Source organism: Gopherus flavomarginatus, chromosome 10 (assembly GCF_025201925.1).
Source record: "Gopherus flavomarginatus isolate rGopFla2 chromosome 10, rGopFla2.mat.asm, whole genome shotgun sequence".
Classification (NCBI taxonomy): Eukaryota; Metazoa; Chordata; order Testudines; family Testudinidae; genus Gopherus; species Gopherus flavomarginatus.
In genome coordinates, this window is record NC_066626.1 from 3,274,180 (window position 1) to 3,300,251 (window position 26,072).

At 46.1% G+C, this 26,072-nt stretch overlaps 1 protein-coding gene across 1 annotated transcript in view; it reads left to right on the plus strand.

Moving 5' to 3' along the window:
• The window catches only part of TWIST2 (twist family bHLH transcription factor 2), an 80,397-nt gene extending 55,264 nt beyond the window's left edge, over positions 1 to 25,133 (plus strand). Inside the window, exon 2 of the mRNA XM_050969439.1 lies at positions 24,480 to 25,133. The gene's annotated coding sequence lies outside the window, so the exon portion shown is untranslated. The remainder of the gene's footprint in view (positions 1 to 24,479) is intronic.
• The last annotated feature ends 939 nt before the right edge of the window (positions 25,134 to 26,072 follow it).

Below are 26,072 nucleotides of genomic sequence, written 5' to 3' on the forward strand. Positions count from 1 at the left end.
TCAAGGTTGGGGTTGTGTTTCCCATAGGAAGTACTGCCACAAGGCTGAGGAGGAATCATGATTTTTCCATGGGCAAAGGAGTTGGGGTTTTTAAAAGGGCTATTTGTTATTGTTGTTTTTCCAAGGCAGTTAGGCCTGGGTGAGCCTACATCCTGCCCCAGTGGGCAGCATTTAACTTAAATCAGCTTTTATTGACAGTGAACAGGAGCGGAAGCAGGTATGGGGCAGGGGCAAGGACCATGGGGTTTACATCTAGTGAAGGGGGAGTAGACTGTTCTGTCCCTTGCAGTAAACTGCCTCTGAGTCGTACATTATCCGGTGCCATTAACGGGAGTGCGGCCTGCAGGAAAGCTTGTTGACACACACTGAGGAGATTTTCCATTACTCCTGAATGGGGGCAGATAAATCCTCCAAGATCTGAAATGCCTGAGGTAAATTAAGATTATAGGATTAATTCTTGTCTGCAAAAAATGTTTGGAGAAGACCAAGGGAGCAGGGGAGAGTTTGATGATAGTGCAAAAGGATCGCTGTTCGGGAATCAGAGGCTGGAAGGGATATGTTGTTTAATGGTTTCCCAGCTGTAAGAGGCACATAATTGTGGCTTGCTTTTTTTCATCTGCAAGACTTCAGTAGTGGACGGTCGATAAGAGTTCATACCAGTGGAAGCAGAAAAACATGAGCAAGGGGTATCTGTTTTCAGTCTATCCTCACTCATGGCATTGGATCTGATTTGGTCTCTTTTTTTTCCTCATTTTTATGATTATCTGAATTCCTTTCTCCACTTGCTTCTTCACGCCTGAACCTCGCAGGCAATCTCTGGGCATTTATGCAAGTGTAGAGAAAGCAGCTCTGCTTTCGGAGCTGCTGCTCAGCTGCTTTCTATCCAGCTAGGACCGCATTTTTAAATAAGTAGGTGCCCAAATTGTGCCTGCAACATAATGTGCACGTGGGCAAATGAGTAAGGGAAAATGGACATGAAAATTGGATAATTGTGTACACACACACACACACAGCCTCCCTGTATATACTGTAACCTAGTGGAAAGAGCACTGGGCCACCATTCAGTAGACCTGGGGGTCTATGCCCATCTCTGCTACTGGTTTGCTACGTGACCACGGGCAAGTCACTTCATCTCACAATGCCTCAGTTTCCCCCTCTGTAAAATGGAGATAATGATACTGCCCTCCTTTGTAAAGTGCCTTGAGATCTACTGATGAAAATGCTATATAGAAGCTAGGTATTATGTATAATTACCTCTTCTTGGTCCAGTGAACCTACAAACCAGAAGACCTGGATTCTGTTCCTGGCTCCCCCATGTGATCCCCATGTGTCTCAGTTGCCCCTTCCACCTTTGTCTGTTCAGACCATAAGCTTTTTGGGGTAGGGACTGTCTTTCACTATATGTCTGCACAGTGCCTGGAGTGGTGGGGCCATTGGGTATAACTGTGATGTGAATAACAAGAGTCAGGTTGCCTGTACATAAAATTATCGGTTTGCCTGCAAAATATACATGTGCAAGGACTCAAGTGAGATAGCCATTTTTTGCTCCTCATCATTCTCTCATTCCCCCTTCAGCTGTGTGTAACCTAGAGTGCATAGTCATTCCCTTTCTGAAATGCTCCAGGTGTTAAATGCATATGGCTACCCTAAATTGTTCCTCATTAGTTTTCTCCTACTGTAACACACTGCCATTTCTGTGTGCATCACATACCAGTGTGATATTGCCCTCTAGTGGCAGCCCGCTGTGGGGTTAAAGAGTTGCTACTGCTATGAGATACGGGAATTTTCTGTAGAGACCAGTGGTGTGGGAGCAGAAGGACAAATGGTTCTAGATCTCAGATGCACGTGTGATTTATACAGTAAGTGTGTCCGTTGTCTGCACATGTGGATTTGTTATATACTACCTACCTTGACTGTTTCATGAGAATTAAGAAACTGCTCTTCGAGGCTAACCTGAACACAACCCTGGCATGATTGTTTAAATGCACTCTGAAAGCATGAGGCAGGCAGCCATCAAATGCTGAGACATCAAGCGGAGTGTGGTCTGTGTATATAGTGTTGTGAACATATCCCAGCGCGCACACAATGTCTGTGTATCAGGAGCTATGCAAACATTTTGGATAGAGGTAGGTGGGAAATGCTTTTCCCATCCTGCAAGGAAACTTTGAACGTGCCCAAAACCCAGCAAGTAGCATGAGATTCCAGTCCAGATCTGTTTGCCTCAATGCCACCAGAACATCACTCACACACCCTTTGGAAAGGCTAAAGGAAGGAGCCCTCTGCAGCAGATTTAAGCCTGGATTCAGCAAGGCACCTAAGTGCCTGCCTAACTTTACACACGTCAGTGGGACTGTGCACATAGTGACCGTTAGGTATGTGACCTGAGATCTTAAAGAGCTCCACCGAGGAGATTCTCTTCTCCGAAAATATGAGGTGCTCTGCGGCTGAGGAAGACAGGACGGGCATCCGCAGTTGTGGGGCTCTTAGGGAATGCAGCTGGAAATGAGCCTCAAAGACTCGGTAGAGAGACTCATGCTAGCCTGCAAACAATAGCATGCCATCTTGAGCCCTCCTAGTAGTGGCCAGGATGGGACACTTGCTCCCAGCTGCAGAGTAGACATACACTTCATTAGAACAGGGCTTTCTCCTGTAAACTTCCTCCTTCATCCCTTCCCAGCTGTACGCACTTTTCCTAATCCCATGTTACAGAAATTAGTACACGCCTGCAATGCATCCCCAGCCAGCCTCACCCAGCATGTCCTAAAAGGTATAGGAGTGAGTCCCACTCTGAGTCATTTTAGCAACTGCCCACAGAAACTCTTCCTCAGCTCCCGATTCACCTTCAGGGCAACTAGAAACCTATTCCCCTAGCCTCCAATGGCCCTTCTTAAGTCACAGCAGCAGTGTTTGACTGGCTATGGCAGTGCCAGCTCAGATACAGCACGAGCCAAAACAGTGCCACATGCTGCCTTCCTTGGGTGCACGCTTCAAAGTCTTAATAAAAAATTGCTACTGGGCCTGCTCAGAAGCAGGACTATGGAAGGTTCATAAGTAGGTCAAAACAAAATCAATTTCCTCCTGTCAGGTCAGACTCTGCGCCTCAGTGCGCGCTATTTCCTTACCTGATTACAGCTTTCAGTTCCCAGCCATGGCAGCCCTAAGGATGTTCAAAACATGGTTGGAAGGAACGTTTGAGGATAAAGTGTGCTTTCCACTCCCCTCGTGCTCAAAAACAGCTGGACCGTTTTTGCTCAGACTTTAAAAACAAAAACAAATCACCTCCAGGCATGGAAAATTCCAGCCCCAAGATAGCATGTCTCACCAAGCGACGATAAGCAGATGAAAGCACGGAGTTAGGATGGAAACTGTTGTGCAACCCTGCGGCTGCAATTGTTACATCTCTGTACAATATGTCTAGCTAAAGCAACCATTGCCACAGCAGCTGGGTTTGCTGCCCACCATCGTGGCTACCATGCCAAGGACTGAACCAGGGATTTCCAGAGGTACAAGCATGTGCAGCGACAACTAAAAAGCCAATGTGAGAGCTGTGGGACAAATAACCTCTGGGTTAGCCATAGAAATCTCATCCAGGGTATCTGAATCACTCAATCACTTGAATCGCCTCACCTCCACCTACAACACTTACATGCTGTCCACCAGCAGGGGAGGAACTGGAGACCTCCAAAGATCACAGAATCATAGAAGATTAGGGTTGGAAGAGACCTCAGGAGGTCATCTAGTCCAATCCCCTGCTCAAAGCAGGACCAACACCAACTAAATCATCCCAGCCAGGGCCTTGTAAAGCCGGGCCTTAAAAACCTCTAAGGATGGAGATTCCACCATCTCCCTAGGTAACTCATTCCAGCGCTTCACCACCCTTCTACTGAAATAGTGTTTCCTAATATTCAACCTAGACCTCCCACATTGCAACTTGAGACCATTGCTTCTTGTTCTGTCATCTGCCACCACTGAGAACAGCCGAGCTCCACCCTCTTTGAAACCCCATTCAGGTAGTTGAAGGCTGCTATCAAATCCCCCCTCATTCTTCTCTTCTGCAAACTAAATAACTCCAGTTCCCTCAGACTCTCCTCCTAAGTCATGTTCCCCAGCCCCCTAATCATTTTCGTTGGCCTCCACTGGATTCTCCAATTTGTCCACATCCTTTCTGTATTGAGGAACACAAAACTGGACACAATACTCCAGATGTGGCCTCACCAGTGCCGAATAGAGGGGAATAATCGCTTATCTCGATCTGCTGGCAATGCTCCTACTAATTCAGCCCAATATGCCATTTGCCTTCTTGGCAACAAGGGCACACTGCTGGCTCATATCCAACTTCTCGTCCCCTGTAATCCCCAAGTCCTTTTCTGCAGAACTGCTGCTTAGCCAGTCAGTCCCCAGTCTGTAGCGGGGCATGGGATTCTTCCTTCCTAAGTGCAGGACTCTGCACTTGTCCTAGTTGAGCCTCATCAGATTTCTTTTGGCCCAATCCTCCAGTTTGTCAAGATAGAGTTGCTACAGCTTGAGCTGAAGAGTTCCAGTCCAGAGGTGACGGCTGTATATCATCTGTGGATCGGACACATGTAACGCACACGGGTTATACAGGCACAGGTGACAGAGACCAGTAAACAAAAGCTGAGTTATTTCCACGTAGATCTGAAGGGAGGATTTTGCCCTCACCCCTTAGATCTCCATTCTGACTGAGTCTGGGCAGCCAGGCCACAGAGACATGATTGCCCCAGCCTCCAGACAGCCATGCAGTCCAGGCGTGGGGAGGACTGTAGGGCTGCATGGCCAGTATCTATGCAGGCAGCAGGAGGGAGCAGACAGAGTCTCCGTTGGCTGGCTGTGAGGTGTGCAGTATGCTAGCTTGGGGTCTGGGCCAATGCAGCACAGAACAGCAGCCATGGGTGCCCTGTGATGCTGGGGAGCATCCCCCAGTCACGCATCATCTCAGGCTGGTCCTTAGCAGGTTGAGCATTAGTTCTGTAATGGTCTGTAGTTAGTGCTGTGGGACTTTGCTCTTATATTCCTAATGGTTCCTGGACCTCGTTCACTCTTGGGCCCTAAGCTGCCCCTCTTCTCCAGCAGCAATGCTCTTCTCCACCCTATTGCAGGATGGGGAGAGCCGCTGGTGCTTCTCACGCCCTCACAACGTGCTCTGTGGGAGACAACAGCACGTGGGAGCAGGAATAGATTAAGGGATAGGCTCTATCGGCCTGTGCCTAGGGCCCAAGACTTCCAGCGTCACACATCTAGATGGGAGTCCCAGCTTTTTAAAAACAGTAATGGCCAAATCTTCAAAAGTGTTTAGGTTCCTAATTCCAATGGAAACACTGGGTTAGACCCATGGTCCAGCTAGCCCAGTACCCTGTCTCCAACAGTGGCCAGTGCTACAGGGGGAATGTACAAAACACAGCTATTTTGGAGAGAGCCACCCCTGTCTTGCCCTCCTTGTTTGTGGCAGTCAGAGGTTTAGGGACATGCAGTTCATCCCTGACCACCTTGGCTAATAGCCACTGATGGACCTATCCTCTATGAACTTACATAGTTCTTTTAAACCCAGTTATACTTTTGGCCTTCACAACATCCCATGGCAATAAATTCCACAGGTTAATTGTACATTGTGTGAAAAAAGTATTTCCTCGTTTGTATTAAACCTGCTGCCTGTTCATTTCATTTTAGTATTGTAGAAAAGAGTATATAACTCTTCTCTATTCACCGCTAGGCACCTAAATACCTTTGAGAATCTGGGCCAAAGTCTCTAGCTCTCATAGTTAAAGCCCGAAAATGTTACCTGCTGGTGCTGTGCTGCCTGCCTGAGTCTGCCGAGAGCCTGAGACACAACTGAACTTCCTCATTCATTTCACTAAGATGCTACCTCCAGGACCCACTGCACTGGAGTGTGTCTAGCAGAGAAGAGTGCAGCAGGCATGACTCATTCAAGCAATGACACCACAGCAGTGAAGCAAGTACCGCTGCTCCTGAGTGGAAGTGGCCCTGATGCTTTTCCTGGGGGGCAAAATGGACCTCATGCTACTGCCTTGCCTCTCTGATAGGGGAAGAGCTCTCAGCAAATCTCACACTAGGGACATAGCCTGCGGGTAGGGCCTTGGGAAATCCTGTTTCTGTAGCACCTGGTACGATGGGACCCTCTAGGGATTATGATGATAATCTGAACACCTTGGTGTCTTGGGTTTCTCCTGCTTTTCTCCCTTTGGGATTTTTGTTTCCCTTTTATTTATGGATTTTCATGGTGGACTGGGGATATTTGATTCTGATCTTTTGATTTGATTCTGTGGCTCTCTCTTTTCCCCCTTGCCCTTTATTTTTTTTAATATTAATTTCTTGCACATGTGTTTTGTTTCAGGGGGAGGAAGACGGTTTTAGGGCAAATGGAAAACATTCATATGAATAGTATTGGTTGCTGGGTTTTTTTGGTGGTGCTTTTGTGTGATGCCAAATCCTGTCTAATCAGCAGGCAATGCTGTCACTCGAAAGTTAGATGAGCGGCTGAAAATACAGCTCACGGTTCCGAGCCCCAGAGTTAGTAAAAATTAGCTTTGAAGTTAAGATACCATTAAAATAAATAGCATCAGAACACTTCGAGAGCAGAGGCAGTCTGAGAAGGGAAACGAACAAAGGACGGAAACACAAAACAGCAGCTTAGACTCTGCAGGATGCAGCAACACCTTGAGGAACCATAGACTTTCTGCACCTGTGGATTTCTGTGACAGACAGCAGTAGATGAGGTTTGGTTCGAAATACACTCTGCGATTGTGTAATGGGAACTCTGTTATTGTTTTAAGTCAAATGCAGTCTGGCAATGAAGGATGAAGATAATGAGGTGTTAGTGCCGTTGTGTAGGGCACTGATGAGACCCCACCTGGAATACTGTGTGCAGTTCTACTCTCCCATGTTTAAGAAGGATGAATTCAAACTGGAACAGGTTCAGAGACGGGCTACTAGGATGATCCGAGGAATGGAAAACCTGTCATATGAAAGGAGACTCAAAGAGCTTGGCTTGTTTAGTCTAGCCAAAAAAAAGGCTGAGAGGGGATATGCTTGCTCTTTATAAATATATCAGAGGGATTAATATTAGGGAGGGAGAGGAATTATTTAAGCTTAGTACCGATGTAGACACAAGAACAAATGGGTATAAACTGGACACTAGGAAGTTTAGACTTGAAATTAGATGAACGTTTCTATACATTAGAGGAGTGAATTTCTGGAACAGCCTTCCAAGGGGATTCGTGGGGGCAAAAGACATATCTGGCTTTAAGATTAAGCTTGTTAAGTTTATGGAAGGGATAGTATGATGGGATAGCCTAATTTTGGCAATCGATCTTTGATTATCAGCAGATAAGTATGCCCAGTGGTCGATGATGGGATGTTGGATGGGATGGGATGGGATCTGAGTTACTGCAGAGAATTCTTTCCTGAGTGCTGGCTGGTGAGTCTTGCCCACATGCTCAGGGTTTAGCTGATTGCCATATTTGGGGTCGGGAAGGAATTTTCCTCCGGGGCAGATTGGTAGAGGCCCTGGAGGTTTTTCGCCTTCCTCTGCAGCATGGGGCATGGGTCACTTGCTGGTGGATTCTCTGCAGCTTGAGGTCTTCAAACCACAATTTGAAGACTTCAATAACTCAGACATAGGTTAGGGGTTTGTTATAGAGGTGGATGGGTAGGGTTCTGTGGCCTGCTTTGTGCAGGGGGTCGGACTAGATGATCACATTGGTCCCTTCTGACCCTAGAATCTATGAGTCTATGAGATGTTTGGTCAGAAACCACATCCCTTTGGAATAGCCTTAAAGGTAAATGCTCCGATTTCCATTGCTCCCAGTCACTGGGCTGCCACTGGACAGAATGGGAACTCCTCTCTGGCTTCTCTCACCAATGGTGAAGCATAGGGATTTTCTGCCTTTGGCCTGCATAGTATTTTACTTCCCCAAGATTACGGGTAGGGGGAGAAAACAGGCTATAAACTTCTCAGTGGCTGCAAAAATCAATAACATCTGCTGCAGTTGTGAGTAGCTGGTTTGGAGAAATACACAGCAGAGGTGCCTCAGTTTATTGCCCGTTGCTACTCCTCTCCCAGGGGCTGTCACTTGGGCAGCATGGGACCCGAGAGCCACTCTCACTAGGAAAACAAAAGCTATAGCGCTGACTGAGGAAGAGGGAGACGGCTAGCTCACAATCATGGACCCACGGGTGCTGTCTCTTTGCAGGATCAGGGCCTTAGGGAGGCTGTATGCAAGTCAAAAGCTAGAGTGTTCCTTGCACTACACAATGCCACACAGGTGTAAGTAAGGGGGAATGAGATCCCCTGGGGGCTACCCAGAGCTCAGATCCAGGAACACAGGGGTAAGTGGGAGCTGCATATCTGCTATCTTCTCAAATTGGTAGGAGGGGAACAAGGGCATCCCATGGCTCAGGGTGTTCTGAGGCCTCCTTCCACAGGGGAGATGAGTCTATTACAGCACACAGGTCCATAATCTGCTTGTTTAGCTCAGGCTACACAGGGGGCAGGGGATGGGGTTGTCAGGTCTGGGAAAGGATCTGTGATGCTCAGAGCACTTCCCCCTACCTGAAGAAGAACTGCATGGCTCGAAAACTTGTGTCCCGCACCAGCAGAAGTTGATCCAGTACAAGACATTACCTCACCCACCTTGTCTCTCTAATATTCCAGGACTGACACGGCTACAACAATACTGCATGCAATAATTTACTGCTGATAGAGACCAGTAAATCACCACTCCTTCTGCCTGGAGCAAGGAGATACAATTCTCTCCTGGCAAAGCTATGCATTGCCCTGCGCTCAGGCCTCTGCCACAAATCTAATCCCATGCAACCAAGTTACATCTCAGTGTAACCCTCCTGCCCATCAGAGTTGGCAGCAACAAGGCCCGGGTTCAGTATCTAGGGGTTCCATTACAATGCAAAAGCATCTTGAGTCCCCACTCAGTGACCTGGGACAATTGCATACCCCCCACCCCGGGCACCTCTATGAGGCCATACTTCCCTTCTCTCAAGCACAGGGTCTGAGTGTAGCAAAAGCTTTTTAATAAAGGAGAGAAACACCATAAACAGGATTCATAACACAAATCATGAGCAAAAGACCCACCCCCAAGTAAGTTTGTCAGTGTCCTTTTCCCCTAAGGGTCATAAGTCTAGCATAAGTCTAGCAACCCCACAGTGCACCACCCATCCAAAGCAAGTCTGATGCTTAAACCCAGGTATCAGTGATTGCAGCTCTGCAGCATGTAACAAGACTCCAAATGGAGTGAGTTTAAAAAAAAAAAAAAAACAAAAAAAAAAAACCAACTCTGTTATTGCACACAAGAGAGGCCCAGGCCCAATCCCCTGGTGTTTGGAACCCATGTCCCATGCCTAGTTAGTGCTACTTAGGTGAGGGCGAGTCTCTCTGTCATAAAATGTCAAGTACAGCTCTACTGTCCTTGATTCGCATAACTAGGATAACAACCCTTTATTACTCCTGCCCCAATAATAAAGAGACTGGGGATCCCACAGCAACCAAAGTGACCATTTGGGCAAGCAGCCCATCATGCTAGGCAGGGTGGGTGTGCCCATGCAAACGAGATCAGCCCCTGAAGTCCTTTTCCACAGCTCACCACCAGATATCAGGGGAGAGCTCATTCTGACTCTGCTTACATCAGTAAAGGCCTGATCCTGCTGCACTGATTTTCTGAGAAGAGTGCTGCTTGCCAGAAGCTAGGATTCACGATGTGATGGAGAGACTGCTGAGACTCATCAAGCCCTTGGATCACTACCCCTTCCTGCTTCTCCATGTGGGCACCAGTGATACTGCCAGGAATGACCTTGAGTGGTTCACTGCAGACTATGTGGCTCTGGGAGTTTGAGGCACAAGTGGTGTTCTCGTCCATCCTCCTTGTGGAAGAAAAAGGCCCGGGTAGAGACCGTTGAATCGTGGAAGTCAATGAATGGCTACGCAGGTGGTGTCGGAGAGGCGGCTTTGGATTCTTCGACCATGGGATGGTGTTCCAAGAAGGAGGAGTGCTAGGCAGAGATGGGCTCCACCTAACGAAGAGAGGGAAGAGCATCTTCGCAAGCAGGCTGGCTAACCTAGTGAGGAAGGCTTTAAACTAGGTTCACCGGGGGAAGGAGACCAAAGCCCTGAGGTAAGTGGGGAAATGGGATACCGGCAGGAAGCATGAGCAGGAGAGTGCAAGAGGGGAGGACTCCTGCCTCATACTGAGAAAGCAGGATGATCAACAAGTCATCTTAAGTACTTATACACAAATGCAAGAAGCCTGGGAAACAAGCAGGGAGAACGGGAAGTCCTGGCACAGTCAAGGAATTATGATGTGATTGGAATAAGCTTGGCTTAACAGTGAAATCCTTGCTGATCTTAAACACAAAAAAGAAGCTTACAAGAAGTGGAAGATTGGACAAATGACCAGAGAGGAGTATAAAAATATTGCTCAGGCATGCAGGAGTGAAATCAGGAAGGCCAAATCACAATTGGAATTGCAACTAGCAAGCAATGTTAAGAGTGACAAGAAGGGTTTCTTCAGGTATGTTAGCAAAAAGGGAAAGTGTGGGCCCCTTATTGAATGGGAGAGGCAACCTAGTGACAGGGGATGTGGAAAAAGCTATTGTACTCAATGCTTTTTTTGCCTCTGTCATCAAGAACAAGGTCAGCTCCCAGACTGCTGCAATGGGCAGCACAGTATAGATGGAGAGCAGTTGACCAGCCTTCTGTGGAGAAAGAAGTGGTTCAGGACTATTTAGAAAAGCTGGATGAGCACAAGTCCATGGGGATGAATGCACTGCATCTGAGAACGCTAAAGGAATTGGTGGATGTGAATGCAAAGCCATTGGCCATTATCTTTGAAAACTCATAGTGATCAGGGGAGGTTCCGGATGACTCAAAAAACTCTAACATAGTGCCCATCTTTAAAAAAGGGAAGGAGGAAGATCTGGGGAACTACAGGCCAGTCAGCCTCACCTCAGTTCCTGGAAAAATCATGGAACAGGTCCTCAAGGAATCAATTTTGAAGCACCTAGAAGAGAGGAAAGTGATCAGGAACAGTCAGCATGGATTCACCAAGGGCAAGTTATGCCTGACTAACCTAATTGCCTTCTATGATGAGATAACTGGCTCTGTGGATGAGGGGAAAGCAGTGGACATGTTATTCCTTGGCTTTAGCAAAGCTTTTGATACAGTCTCCCACAGAATTCTTGCCGGCAAGTTAAAGAAGTATGGGCTGGATGATTGGACTATAAGGTGGATAGAAAGCTGGCTAGATCATCAGGCCCAATGGGTAATGATCAATGATTCCATGTCTAGTTGGCAGCTGATATCAAGTGGAGTGCCCCAAGGCTCAGTCTTGGGGCCGGTTTTGTTCAATATCTTCATTAATGATCTGGAGGATAGCATGGATTGCACCCTCAGCAAGTTTGCAGATGACACTAAATTGGGAGGAGTGGTAGATTCACTGGAGGGTAGGGATAGCATACAGAGGGACCTAGACAAAATTAGAGGATTGGGCCAAAAGAAATCTGATGAGGTTCAACAAGGACAAATTCAGAGTCCTGCACTTAGGATGGAAGAATCCCATGCACTGCTACAGACTAGAGACTGAATGGCTAGGCAGCAGTTCTGCAGAAAAGGACCTAGAGGTCACAGTGGACAAGAAGCTGGATATGAATCAACAGTGTGCCCTTGTAGCCAAGAAGGCTAACAGCATTTTGGGCTGTGTAAATAGGAGCATAGCCAGCAGATCAAGGGATGGGATCATTCCCTTCTATTCAGCATTGATGAAGCCTCATCTGGAGTACTGTGTCCAGTTTTGGGCAACACACTACAAGAAGGGATGTGGAAAAATTGGAAAGAGTCCAGTGGAGGGCAACAAAAATGATTGGGGGCTGGAGCACATGACTTATGAGGAGAGGCTGAGGGAACTGGGATTATTTAGCCTGCAGAAGAGAAGAATGAGGAGGGATTTGATAGCTGCTTTCATCTACCTGAAAGGGGGTTCCAAAGAGGATGGATCTAGACTGTTCTCAGTGGTACCGGATGACAGAACAAGGAGTACTGGGCTCAAGCTGCAGTGGGGGAGGTTTAGGTTGGATATTAGGAAAAACGTTTTCACTAGGAGGGTGGTGAAGCACTGGAATGGGTTCCCTAGGGAGGTGGTGGAATCTTCTTCCTTAGATGTTTTTAAGGTCAGGCTTGACAAAGCCCTGGCTGGGATGAATTAGTTGGGGATTGGTCCTGCTTTGAGCTGGGGTTTGGACTAGATGACCTCCTGAGATCCCTTCCAACCCTGATATTCTATGATTCTACCACAAGCAAAATTTTGACCCTGAAAAGGAAGATTTGCCAGTGATTCCGAGCCGTCCATCAGGACTCTGTTATTGCTATTGATTTGGTATGGAAGGCATTCAGATACCACATTGATTAGGGAGGATAGCTCAGTGGTTTGAGCATTAGCCTGCTAAATCCAAGGTTGTGAGTTTAATCCTTGAGGGGGGCATTTGGGGCAAAAATCTGTCTGGGGATTGGTCCTGCTTTGAGCAGGGGGTTGGACTAGATGACCTCCTGAGGTCCCTTCTAACCCTGATATTCTATGTGCAGCAGTATAAAACTCTAAGAAAAATAGTTGGATGGACCATTTTACAATGGGCTTGGTAAGCAGCAGGCTGTGCAGAGTTTCTGAAGGCAATACACACTTATACTGCCATTTCAGAGAGCTACACTGAAACAGTAGGCAGCTGAAGCAGGCTCTTATTACTCTGTACTTGCACACATGAGGTCAGAGTCTGCCGGTTTCCGCAGGGCCAGCAGGAGTTAGGGAAGCTGTATAAGTGATGCAGTCAGGAAGGGAGCAGATAAGTACCTCAAAAGCAACCACCAGCTGAATCCATTAACAGGCTTTGAAGAGTGCCTTCCTCAGTCCCTCCTGGGTAAAAGGATCATAAATGTGTAGAAGCACCTTGCGTGGGTAAGTGAAAGGTGTGGGAGACACCACAGAAAAGTTGGTAAAACTTGATGAAGCCAGTAGGAGTCTATAGAAATTAAACAAAGTCCTATAGAAAACTCTGAAAACACCCAAAGACTCTGAACCTTGGCTGATGTAAACCAATTCAATGAGACTATGCCAATTTACACCAATTGATGATTTGGCCCTATAGTGTTTCACAGATTATACCAGCCTATAGTTCTGCTACACACAAAAACTGTTAAAAAATGTTGAGGGCAAAAAGGGTAGGAAATGGCAGGATTAAGGTGGCTTGCACATCCTTAATTCAGCCCCCTAGTGTATATGCAGTATGAGGCAGTCTTTAATTACATGATCACATACTGTTTTCTCACAAGACCCCTGCCTCTTTCAGTGCCCATGACAGATAGTGCTCAGGGAATGAGCAGCCATTCAATATTGTGTTTTATCCTCATTGCTCAGGGTTCCGCCCTAGGCCTTATTTACTGCATACTATTCAAACCCTGCTCTGAAGACAGAATTACTACTGTCCTTATGTGCGTTTCTATGCTCCGCACTGAAGGACCCGAGTGCTTCACAAGCATGAATGAATTTATATCACAACACCCCTGAGAAATGAGGGTCTAATATTATCCCCATTTTACAAATGGGGAACTGAGACACCGAGGTATGTCTACACTGCAATTAAAAACACGCAGCTGGCCCATGTCAGCTGACTCAGGCTGCGGGGCTGTTTCATTGCAGTGTAGATTTCTGGTCTCAGGCTGAAGTCTGAGCTCTGGGATCACAGGTGCTGACTTTCATTTTTCCCTTTGGTGCTCCACGCCCACTCCTCCCCTTTTCCCAAGGCCTCCCCTCAATCCACCTCTTCCTGGCCCAGCCCCGCTTCACCCCTTCCCCCAGCAGCTCCTGCCCACTGATGAATAGCTGATCGGTGATTGGCTGGTGGGCGCTGAGCACCCACTATTTTTTTTCCATGGGTGCTCCAGCCCCAGAGTACTCACAGAGTCAGTGCCTATGTCTAGGACTCTCCCACTTCATAGGGTCCTAGAGCCTCTAGGCTCCAGGCCAAGCCCAGAAGTCTACAGTGCAATGAAACAGCCCCACAGGCCCAGGTCCCATGAGCCTGAGTCAGCTGGCAGAGGCCAGCCATGACTTTTTAATTACAGTGTAGACAGACCCAGAGAGATTAAGGTCAAAAGTATCCACTAATTTTGGATGCCGATTTGAGATACGTAGGACCTGTTTTTTCAGAACACTTAGCATCATATAGCAATTTGTGTGTCCAATTCACAGCTCCCATTGACTTCACTTGTAGCTGTGAGTGCTCAGCACATCTGCAAATAAGCCCCTGGGGTCTGAAGTTGGATACTCAGAAAATGAGAAACACAGTTAGTGGTCACATGTTAAAAAATTGGTTTAAGCAACTTATCCAGCCACACACAGCAACTCACACCTCAACTGCTAGAACAGGGCCTCATCCTCCCTGATTGAACTAACCTCATTATCTCTAGCTTGCTTCTTGCTTGCATATATATACCTGCCCCTGGAAATTTCCACTACATGCATCTGACGAAGTGGGTATTCACCCACGAAAGCTCATGCTCCAAAACGTCTGTTAGTCTATAAGGTGCCACAGGATTCTTTGCTGCTTTTACAGATCCAGTCTAACATTGCTACCCCTCTGATACTTGATGCATGTGATCACGTAACGAAAGAGCGTATCATACTGCAGACCCACAAAGGGGCTCAGTTAAGATTTCACAAGAAAAATTCTGGCATTTCCTAATTTTTGAGTGCTTAATTTCGCAACCTCCCTAATGTTCTTTTAATGAATTTTTTGTGTATAATTTCCTAGGTAATTTAAAAAGCAAACTGAAAATACAGAAATTCCCTCATGTAGCATCACATTAACACCCACATGGGTCATTAGCAGGGTTGGACTCTTTAGATCCCAGCACAGGCCTCTGCCCCTCGAACCAATTAAGTAACTGACAGCAGTAATAGGTTGTCATCCTCTATATAATTAAACTGACCTCCTTTATAACGCGGTTTGAGGTCTAGGAATGAAAAGCACTATATAAGAGCTAGGTATTATTGGTATATGGACCAGCCACTGTAGGGGCATGAGACCCACACTTTGCCAGTGGATTTCAGACATCGTTATTGACGGTTGAGGAATGGTGAGACTCAGAAATCTTGGTTTCATTCCAGGTCTTGAGGGCAGTGTTCTCTTGTAGCCATCATTCTTCTGTTCCTGTTTCCCCTAAGCTTGACTTCTGTTACCCGTTCCCTCCAGCCTGTCTTTCTCCTAGTCCTGTCTCCCTCCCTACCCCAGCCCAGTCTCCACACACCAGATTTTCAAAATAGCTCAGCACTCAGCAGTTCCCATTTTGATACTGATGACCAGCTTTTCAAAAAAGTTCAGCACCTAACAGTACAACAGAAAAGAACAGCATTATCCCAAAGGTTTATCACTACCTCTTCCTCTAGTGAGGTGGGTACTGTAATGTTCTTGGAAGTCCCTAAGTGGCGCTATTGCTGATGGCCTTACTAAATATATCTTGAATGCATAGCTGCATCATGTAATGTATCACAGACAAATGCTTTTTTGTCAGCTGTGGTGCACTTTGTTTGGAAGCTGAGAATATCCCTTGTATCTCTCTCTCCCCTCTTCTAACTGATTTATTTTCTTACATTTAGATACTGCCTAGAGTTTTTACCCACGCAAACAAACAAAATAGCACACGGTACCAAAACACTGCAGGTACTTCTGAATAAAGAGGCAACAATTGCAGTTAATACATGGATCTATTGCTGCCAGTCAGACCTGATTCCTTGTGGTGCTGATCATTGTTTCTGGAAGCATCACCAACCCATCCGATAAAATGACATTTTAGTCTAGGATATAAGAGAAGATACAGGCACCTGAGAGTAGGGCTATTTTGTTACTTTTATGTCTCAAATAAATAAATAACACCAGAGGCATGGGAAAATGCACTCTCTTCTGAATGACACACTGGTTTTGCCCTATTCCTTTGAAATTAGACCCCCAGGAAGGTTTCAAGGCAAGCATTAATAGATAGCTAATGCTGACCAGGTGCTCCTTGTGGAAAACATTTCCTCCCCAACAACAAACAAGGGGCTGTGGGAGGGATGGGGGGTTGAAATCACATTTGTTTAAACATTTTCCTGTTGAAATGCTAGTGAAAAGGCAAATCAGATTCCATGGGGGGAGCAGGTATCTTTTCAATTTAAAAAGCAAGTTCAAGGTGGAAGTTGCCACAGTTCTATCAGTAGCAACTTTGTAATTTTACTCAGAGGGTTGAATTCCCTCGTTGTATGTACGTTTCCACTCTGACTCAGATTCCCAAGGACCCCTGGAGCTATATAAGTAAAGGATGGGTTCATGAATATAAAGGCACTGGAATGGGATTCGAAAGCCACGTATTCAATTCCTGGTTCCTTCACAGACTTTTTGTGGGACCTTGGGCCAGTCACTTAATCTACCCTATACTTCCATCCCCCCATCTGTAAATGGGGGCAATATTCACTACCTCACTGAGGTGAGAATGACGTCCAGTGGGAGTTGCTCAGGCACCACAGTGAGGAAGGCTAGCTGGAACCAGAGTGCAAGCTAGTAGTTCCGCACAGCTGTCTGCTTGACAGCCATAGTCCACCCTGGTGTAAGGGTACAGCTCCACTTCCTCATTTAAGCTGCTCCTACTTATGCCAGCAGTGAATCCTGGTACGGTAGCCCCGTGCATACTCTCCTGCATCATTGTTGAGGGAAGAGAACGGTGGGCCCAACACCCCATTCCCAGTCTGTGAAGGGCCAGCGAGTGAGGCACAATGCCCACGAAAATCCACTTTCAAGATAGCTTGTGACATGCCCATTTCCCCCACCAGCCCTTGTGCCTCAGTTTCCCCATATGGGAGACAGGTCTAATGCTCACCTATGAGAGGTGTATTGGGAGGCTGTCATAAACAGATAAGAAAAGTTAATAGCACAGAAGTACTTTATATCTGTTTGACTGTAAAGGGTTAACAAGTTCAGTAAGCCTGGCTGTCACCTGACCAGAGGACCAATCAGAGGACAGGATACTTTCAAATCTTGAGGCAGGGAAGTTTTTGTGTGTGCTGTTAGTTTTGGTTGTTGTTCACTCTGGGGGCTCAGAGGGATCAGATATGCAACCAGGTTTCTCTCCAATCTCCATGATACAGTTTCTTATAGATTCAGACTAGTGAGTACTAGGTAGATAAAGCGAGTTAGGCTTATGTTTGTTTTCTTTATTTGCAAATGTGTATTTGGTTGGAAGGAGTTCAAATGTGCATTTGGCTGAAAGGAGTTCAAATTGGTATTTTGCTGAAAAGATTTTAATTTGTACTTGTATACTTAGGCTGGGAGAGTATTCCCAGTGTCTATAGCTGAAAGACCCTGTACCTATTCCATTTTTTTAAATTTACAAAGATAATTTTTACTGTTTTTTCTTTCTTTAATTAAAAGCTTTTCTTGTTTAAGAACCTGATTGTTTTTTTATTCTGGTGAGACCCCAGGGGACTGGGTCTGGATTCACCAGGGAATTGGTGGGGAGAAAGGAGGGAAGAGGGAGAGAGAGGCTGATTTCCCTCTGTGTTAGGATTACTGTCTCTCTCAGGGAGAATCTGGGAGAGGAAGAGAGAAGGAGAGGGAAAGCTGCATTTTCCTCTCTGTTTTGTGATTCAAGGAGTTTGAATCACAGTGATCTTCCAGGGTAACCCAGGGAGGGGAAGGCTGGGAGAGGCAACGGTGAAGGAAAGGGTTTACTTTCCTTGTGTTAAGATCCAGAGGGTCTGGGTCTTGGGGGTCCCCGGGCAAGGTTTGGGGGGGACCAGAGTGTACCAGGCACTGGAATTCCTGGTTGGTGGCAGCGCTACAGGTTCTAAGCTGGTAATTGAGCTTAGAGGAATTCATGCTGGTACCCCATCTTTTGGACGCTAAGGTTCAGAGTGGGGAATTGTACCATGACAGAGGCTTATTTCATTAATGTTCAATTAAAGTGCTATGAGATCTACTGATGCAAAGTGCTGTAATTCTGGACAGCCAGCTGAGATCCCAGGAGTCCCCAGGTTTCAGGTCACTTCCATTCCCAAGGTTTATCCAAACCTCTAAGGTCAGATTCTGTGCTACACCATGCAGGAGGCACAGCGCGGGCACCCAGAGACAGTGGTGGCTCTACACCCACCAAATGCTGGGCTTGCTGGGGACTTAAATCCCTAGTGTAATTTACAGCAGCCCCATGGCCTCTATTTTGCTAAATTCAACTGCCCAAACTAACTGGAATAAAGAGCATTCTAGCCACACTTCCAGCCACTCCTACACCATGCTGTGCAGGAAAGCAGAGTACAGCTGCCTATACCTCCCCAATATCAGACTGAACCACTTTCATCTCTACACCCAGTATATGGCTGATCTTGGGCTCCCTGCCATCTTCCCTTCCCCATGAATAAAATGAGGTTAATGATACAGACCTCCTTTGTAAAGCCCCTTGAGACCTACTGATGCTAAGTGCTGCATAAAAGGTTGGTGTAGTACCATAGAATTTCCCCTCGACACATGACACAGGGATTTAAGGAAGTGCAGTGTTTAACATTTACTCCACCCTAAGCAAGGGACTATCCTGTGGTGTCTTTCTCCTTCCTCTGCTTCGTTATCCCCCCCACACACACACACACACCCAAACAACAGGGCTGTAGCAGCACAAGTGCAAAGGAAAGCCTTGTCTGTCATCCGCCAACACACCCCCCCACACATTCAAGCCACTCCTGTCACTGCACGCCCAACATGTAAGCTTCTTTAAGTGGCCCTGGGCAGTCAGTCAAGTCCTGAAGTCTTCTGCAGAATGTGGGTGTAATTAGATAATTAATAACTTGTTTAAAAGGCTAAATGGAAGCTTTCCTTAGAGAGAGGAAATAATTATATATCATTTTTGATATGTGAGCTGAGTCAGCCCTCAGAGGGGAGATACAGTGTCTTCCATGAAAAGCCAAAAAATTACGCCGGGCGTCCCTTGGGCAGTTGTGGCTTACAGGGCTTGCCTCGTTAGTCTGAGCTGGGCTGGGCAAATGAACAGCGGCATGTTCATTATTCTTCCTGCACAGGAAGGCGTCTGCTGGCACAAAAGGCCCCTGTTGTCCTGCCGCGTGACCCAGTCGTGCTTAAGCAAGATGAGCTCAGTACCCCTTGGTGAGATTTAACCTGTGTGGCACTTGAGCCTGAAGGGTGTTTCAGAGACATTGTGGGTTGGATGGAGCTGTGGAGCTAGGCTGAAGTGCTACAGCTGGATTGAAATGATGAGCTTATCCGTATGTTTTAAAAGGCCCTAGAGCCCTCGCTCTTTGGAGTCTCCCAGGGACATCTAGCTGAAATTTGCTGACAGGCTGGAATGGCGAAGGTTAAACTACACAGCCAGTCCAGCACCTAATGGGAGATACTGATTGGCTTTGAAGAATGGTAGCCCTGCGGCGTCCCTAGGATCCAGGAAAGTGATGCACGGACCCGGACCTGGGATTGCACAGGCTGCATGATGAGGGTGTTGCGTCCATCTCTGGATTTAACCCTTTCGCTGCCATCCATACCATATGCCCTGGAGAGGCTGTAGAACTACAGACTAGATTTAAGATGTATAGCCTACTGTGGCATAAAAATCAGTGGACTTGTTTTTTAAATGCATGGAAGCCTGAGGCGTGCACCCAGACTACTGCTCTCCAAGGGTGGGGAGTAAATGTGTGTATTTGCAACAGGGTCAGCTTCATTATACAGGGAGAACAGGTAGTCACTGAAAGGAGATGCTCGGCATTGGCCTGCCCCTACTCCCATGGAAGTCAATGGCAGTTTTACATTATTTTGCTTTAAAATGTAACATAAAATAGGCAAACTCACCTGGGCAGAGCATCAGATCTTCACATGTTGTTGGATTAACAGGTCCTGCGCAGGGTTTCTGGAACTTTGAATTCTCCAGGCTGGTGAGGGAATGGGGACAGAGCAAATTCCATCTGTAATTTAACATTCCAAATATGCAACCGTCTGCACAAGATAAAGTGAAGGCATTTTGCTTTTGTACAGTATTCCTTGACTAACCCACATAGCAAAAAAAAAAAAAAAAAAAGATGTGCCAGGTACTCAATGTGTAACACTGACACACAGACACCATTGGCTTGATATCATAATGCAATACCTAATGTGACACACACTTTAAACATGTAATTAAAATAGGTATTGAATTACATACAGTGGGTCACTGAGTCTCTTTCTCAGGCAAAACTATCCTGGGTAGTTCTTTGTTTGGAAAAGGTTTCTAACAAATTAAAGGGTTTGGGTTGAGTTAAAAGTGCTGGGAATAAATGCTACCAGGTGCACGTTGGTGTCCCGGATGTTCAGGTAGCAGAAATCTTGCTTCTGGGCCAGAAGGCTGGGAGGGTTCAGGTTCTGCACCACGACGTGTCTTGAGGGCCCTACTCCCCTAGTCTCAGGGCCTTGTTGCCCAGCTCAATTCTCATATGTCAGGGTACGCTCATCACCCTGTGCACGCCCTAGGGATTGGTCGTGGAGCCCAGATCCACTCACTCCGTGGGGTTCCAATTCACAGCCCTGGAGCAGGTGGCTAAGGTCTGCGCCCAAGTTTTCTGTACGGCTGCTTCCCTGAATTGCTACCTCCCAGCCCCTTTCTCCCAATGGGCAAAGTACAGACATGAAAGAATATAAATCAAACTGTCTGAGTCCCTTGTCTCAAGTGGTCTGGTAGAGTCACAATAGGCAAAGGTCCCAGGTAGTGCTGCCTCTATGGAGCTAAAAGCGTAGATGGATTCACTTCCCCGGCCACCTGCTACTGAGCTGGCCTGGTCTCCTTAGGAGCGCCACCTCCAACCAGGGTGGAGTGCCTGGACCCAAAGTACCTCATTAACCCCTTCCTTTCCAGCACAGGGCTTGTACTCCCCATCACAGCAGCCTAGCGCAACGTGTAAAGGTGAGGGTGAAAGAACATAGGACTTGCCAGACTGAACCATTCCTGAGGTCCATCTGTACAGTAGTCTCCAACACTGGCCAATGCCAGATGCTTCTTCACAGTCAAGTGCTAACCTCCCATGATAGCATATATAAGCAGGAAGTGTCTTCCTAACTTTGGGTAGTTAAGCACAGATCATCCAGGGTATTTAGGCTCCTAACCTCCATTGATTTCAGTAGAAGTTAGAACCTAAATAACTGTGGATCTGGGCCGTAGTGTTTCTGAACCCATGGTTTATGACTTGAAGATGCCAACTAACAGAAGTTTCCAGATCACAGGCCCTGGTTCTCATAAGGGGCTTCAATCACCCTGATGTCTGCTTGGAGAGTAATACAGCAATGCACAGACAATCCAGGAAGTTTTTGGAGAGTGTTGGGGACAACTTCCTGGTGCAAGTGCTAGAGGAACCAACTAGGGGCCGTGCTACTCTTAACCTGCTGCTCACAAACAGGGAAGAATTGGTAGGGGAAGTAGAAGTGGGTGGCAGCCTGAGCAGCAGTGACCATGAGATGGTCAAGTTCAGGAGCCTGACAAAAGGAAGAAAGGAAAGCAGCAGAATACGGACCCTGGACTTCAGAAAAGCAGACTTTCACTCCCTCAGGGACCTGATGGGCAGGATCCCCTGGGAGGCTAATATGAGGGGGAAAGGAGTCCAGGAGAGCTGGCTGTATTTTAAAGAAGTCTTATTGAGGGCTCAGGAACAAACCATCCCGATGTGCAAAAAGAATAGCAAATATGGCAGGCAACCAGCTTGGCTTAACAGAGAAATCTTTGGTGAGCTTATACACAAAAAGGAAGCTTACAAGAAGTGGAAACTTGGGCAGATGACTAGGGAGGAGCATAAAAATATTGCTCAAGCATACAGGGGTGCAATCAGGAAGGCCAAAGCACAATTGGAGCTGTGGCTAGCAAGGGACATGAAAGGTAACAAGAAGGATTTCTACAGGTATGTTAGCAACAAGGTGGTCAGGGAAAGTATGGGACCATTACTGAATGGGGGACGTAACCTAGTGACAGATGATGTGGAAAAAACTGAAGTACTCAATGCTTTTTTTTGCCTCAGTCTTCATAGACAAGGTCAGCTCCCACACTGCTGCACTGGGCAGCACAGTATGGGGAGGAGAAGAGTAGCCCTCAGTGGTGAAAGAACAGGTTAAGGACTATTTAGAAAAGCTGGACATGCACAAGTGCATGGGGCCGGATCTAATGCATCTGAGGGAGTTGGCTGATATGATTGCAGAGTCATAGGCCATTATCTTTGAAAACACATGGCGATCAGAGGAGGTCCTGGATGATTGGAAACAGGCTAATGTAGTGCCCGTCTTTTAAAACAGGAAGAGGGAGAATCTGGGGAAGTACAACCTCATCTCAGGCCCTGGAAAAATCAAAGCAGATCCTCAAGGAATCCATTTAGAAGCACTTGGAGGAGAAGAAGGTGATCAGGAACAGTCAACATGGATTCACCAAGGGCAAATCATACCTGACCAAACTGATTGCCTTCTATGATGAGAAAACTGGCTCTGTGGATGAGGGGAAAGAGTGGACGTGGTATATCTTGACTTTAGCAAAGCTTTTGATATGGTCTCCCACAGTATTCTTGCCAACAAGTTAAAAAAGTATGGATTGGATGAATGGACTATAAGGTGGATAGGAAGCTGGCTAGATTGTCAGGCTCAATGGGTAGTGATCAGTGGCTTGATGTCTAGTTGGCAGCTGGTATCAAGCCCCAGGGGTCGTCCCAGGACTTGGTCCTGGGGCCGGTTTTGTTCAACATCTTCATTAATGATCTGGATGATGGGATGGATTGTACCCTCAGCAAGTTCATGGATGACACTAAGCTGGGGGAGAGTTAAATACACTGGAGGGTAGGAATAGGGCCCACAGTGACCTAGGCAATTGGAGGATTGGGCTAAAAGAAATCTGATAAGGTTCAATAAGGACAAGTGCAGAGTCCAGCACTTAGGACAGAAAAATCGCATGCACTGCTACAGGCTGGGGACCGACTGGCTAAGTGGCATTTCTGCAGAAAAGAACCTAGGGGTTACAGTGGACGAAAAGCTGGATATGAGTCAACAGTGTGCCCTTGTTGACAAGAAGCCTAACGGGATATTGGGCTGCATTGGTAGGAGCATTGCCAGCAGATTGAGGGAAGTGCTTATTCCCCCCTATTCGGCACTGGTGAGGCCACATCTGGAGTATTGTGTCCAGTTTGGGGCCCCCCACTACAGAAAGGAGATGGACAAATTGGAGAGAATCCAGTGGAGGGCAACAAAAATGATTAGGGGGCTGGGGAACATGACTTAGGAAGAGACGCTGAGGGAACTGGGGTTATTTAGTTTGCAGAAGAGAAGAGGGGGGGATTTGATAGCAACCTTCAGCTACCTGAAGGGGGGTTCCAAAGACAATGAGATGGGCTGTTCTCAGTGATGGTAGATGACAGAACAAGGAGCAATGGTCTCAAGTTGCAGTGGGGGAGGTCTAGGTTGGATATTAGGAAACGCTATTTCAGTAGAAGGGTGGTGAAGCACTGGAATGGTTTACCTAAGGAGGTATTGGAATCTCCATCCTTAGAGGTTTTTAAGGCCCGGCTTGATAAAGTCCTGGCTGGGATAATTTAGTTGGGGTTGGCACTGCTTTGAACAAAGGGGTTGGACTAGATGAGCTCCTGAGGTCTCTTCTAGCCCTAATCTTCTATGAGTCTATGGCAAGTTTATATCCAGCATAAAATGCACCCTAATTAGCACAACTGAGCATAGCATGATAGTATCATCATTCATGGAAACATCTAACCTTCTTTTTGACTCCTGCTAAACTCTTGGCCTTCAAAATCTCCTGTGACAGGGAGTTCCACTGGTTAGTCCTGCCAACATTTTTCCTTTCAGTAGTTTTAAGATGTATTGTCATTTCATGTCTCTAGGTGGCCCCGGGTGTTGTGTTATGAGAGAAGGTAAACAGGAGCATCTGAATGACATTCTCTACACCATTCATCACTCCATCTATTTCTACTATGTTAGCTCTTATTTGTGTCCTCACTAAGCTAAATAATTCTGAATTAATCCTAAAGTTCCCCTCCCCGGATGTCAGGAAGTCTATCTCATCTGGAAGCCTTTCCATGCCTCTATGGGTGCTTGTGTAGGTATGAATCTTGATTCATGAAAGCAGCTCTATTCAGGATAGCACTGTAACACATGCTTAACTTTAAGCCTATGTAGAAATCAGCGGACTTGTTTTTGAAATGGATGGAGGCCTAAAAGACTGCTGGTGGGGTGGGGAATAAACACTGGATGTGCGTCATTTTAGGTTTAAGTATAATCCTGAACAAGAATAGATTTAGACATATGTTGTCCTGAATCATTGCCTTGATTTGTAAGAGGAAAGGGCTTATCAGAGAACATGCACAGGAAGATGTCCAGTATGACATGTTTTTTCCCCCTCTCTTTTATTCTAGACTGTCCAGTGTCTGAGACTGAAGAGGAATTGGATGTATCCAAGTTTGTAGCTTCTGAAACCTTAACAACCTCAAGTAAACTGGTCCTAAAGACCCCTCTAGACCTCCCTAGCTCTGAACTCTTGCAGAGCACTTAGACTGAGTGGAGAAACAGCACCAAAGGGAATGGGCTGAAATTTTGCAACATTTCTCCCCAAGAGACTGACCCAAACGGAAAGAAAAGAAAAGAAAACCACGTTGATTGTGTAGTGTCATTGGGTTTTTGTTTGTGGGTGTGTTTGGTTTTATTTTATTTTTTTCTGAACATCTTAATTCAGGAATACATTTATGAGAAATCTTTCGGGTTGGATTTTATCTTCCCTTTGCTGTATTCTTTTTTTTTTAAATGTATATTTTTAACTCAAAATGATTTCTTGTACAGTGACATCAAAACTGGACCAAGGCGCTCAGAAAAAAACCATCATGGACTCCCCAAATCCTGCATGATTTGTTTCAAGTAAAGTCTGGATTACAGATTCTGCTCTTCCAATTGCTCCATGATGTGCTACAGCTAAACCCTTTGTCAATGTTTCATTTTCTGTTCCAGTGTATATGTTGCTTATTTGTTTTATTTATTGAGATATTTTTTAACAAGCTATGAGACTGCAATGTGGCTGTGTATACTGCTTCTCTTGCCACTAAAAATAAAGTTGTCCTGCAGCTACTGGAGGTATTTGATTTACTTTGTGATTTCACCATCCAACACTTAAGCAAAAAGGACACGAAGTTATTTATTTGTTCCTTTCACCATGTTTCCATTTAAACAGACACACCAGTAACTAAAATCAGTTTCACAGGTTATAGGGCTTACTACAGCAGTAATAGGGTAAAATTCTACGGCTTGTGTTATGCAGGTCAGATTAGATTATCTAATGGTGCCTTCTGACCCTGGAATCAACTAAACCTCTATGTGTAATTGATTTCAACCTGGCTTATATTTGGTTACTAGCTGACTTAAGCTAAATGGATTTAAGCCAAATTTAAATTTGTTTTAGAGTGTCCTTCCAGGGGTTTGCATTAGTTTAACTGAACTGATTTTAAATCATACCTTTGGTATAACTTTTATTAAAGTCGAAGTCTTAATTCAATAAAATGTAATGCCACTTAACCGTGTATCTATTTCTGACTTGCTCTCTCTAATAATGAGCACTTCTTTTATTATTATGTACTATCTATATGATGGTAGTACCTAGAGGATTCTGTCAGCTAGGGGCTGTAAATAGTTGGCGAAAGTCCCTGCCCCAAAGATCATACAACAGAACACAGAGAGAAATGAATTGCCCTGGGTCACAGAACATATTAGTAGATAAACTAGGTCTGTTAACTGCCAGAGCAGTGGATTATCTACCAAACCTCTGAAGTCTTCATGAACTGTGTGTGTTTGGGAAGGTTAAGGCCGTAGTGGTGTTTTGCCAATGAACGTTGTAATCATCTTTGTAGATAGCAGGATGCTGCCAAAGCTAAGCTGCTCAGAGGGAGGCTTGGTTCACCAAGTCTGTCACAAATTTTCCAATTCAGTATCAGCTCACAGTTGTTAGTACCTTTTGCAAAAGC